General features: G+C 36.2%; 1 non-coding gene across 1 annotated transcript; it reads left to right on the forward strand.

Moving 5' to 3' along the window:
* The first annotated feature begins 429 nt into the window (after positions 1–429).
* LOC124502815 (U6atac minor spliceosomal RNA) lies at positions 430–550 on the forward strand. Its single transcript, XR_006960063.1, has one exon. It is a non-coding gene; the product is annotated as a U6atac minor spliceosomal RNA (small nuclear RNA).
* The last annotated feature ends 321 nt before the right edge of the window (positions 551–871 follow it).

Consider the following 871-nt stretch of genomic DNA (forward strand, 5'->3'; position numbering starts at 1 on the left):
TGATGAGTTCTGTTCTGTCTTGGGTGTGAGGTGACAAAGAGATTTCTAGGTAAAAACGTCTAACAGGCAACTGGAGATATAGATTTGTGATATCCTCCTCCAACTACTACCTGGACATATATATTAAGGTTCTGTTCCCATTCATGTTCTTGTATCTGTAGTCTCCCTCTCAGTAATTTCAACCAATTCCACCCTTTCAACAATCACGCTCTTCCTGAAAATCTGAGGCCTACTGGAAATTTCTATTTCAATGTCTCATAAATACCTCAAACTCATTGTATCCCAAAACAAAAACTGTCTTTATCCCTAACCAGGCATTTATTACTGACTTGTCTCATTCTGTTAATAGTACCTCAAGATCACCCAGAGTGGGCAACTTGGAGAAATCATTTATGTCTTCTCCTTTCCTGGTAAAGTCTTGTTAAATGAGTGCTGTATGAAAGGAGAGGTTAGTACTCTTGAAAAAGATGAGAAGAACCTAGTTACTAATGTAACACATTCATGGTTAAGGGATTGCTACGCACTTCATGGCCTCTCATTATGATGTTGCACAAATTGTCAGAGATACAAGTGGTATATCGAACTGCATTAACATTAACGTTTTTTACTTCATTAAAACACAAAATTAAGAGAGTCAAAAGGCAATGCAGTGAGTGGGAGAACTTTTTTGCCACACATATCTGACAAAGGAATTCTATCAAGAGTACTTAAGAAACTCATCACTTCACAAAAGAGGACTTTGAAATGGCAAAAAAGAAAAGAAAATATGGTAACTCTACTATTTATTTTAAGGAAATACAAAATGAAACCCATGAGAACAAACTACTATATACTCACCAGAATGACTGGAATGTTAAAGACAGAAAATGCC

The sequence above is a fragment of the Lynx rufus genome, unplaced genomic scaffold (genome assembly GCF_022079265.1).
Source record: "Lynx rufus isolate CCGP_SWC_20201006 ecotype Redwood Valley unplaced genomic scaffold, mLynRuf1.p SCAF_7, whole genome shotgun sequence".
In the NCBI taxonomy this organism is placed as follows: domain Eukaryota; kingdom Metazoa; phylum Chordata; class Mammalia; order Carnivora; family Felidae; genus Lynx; species Lynx rufus.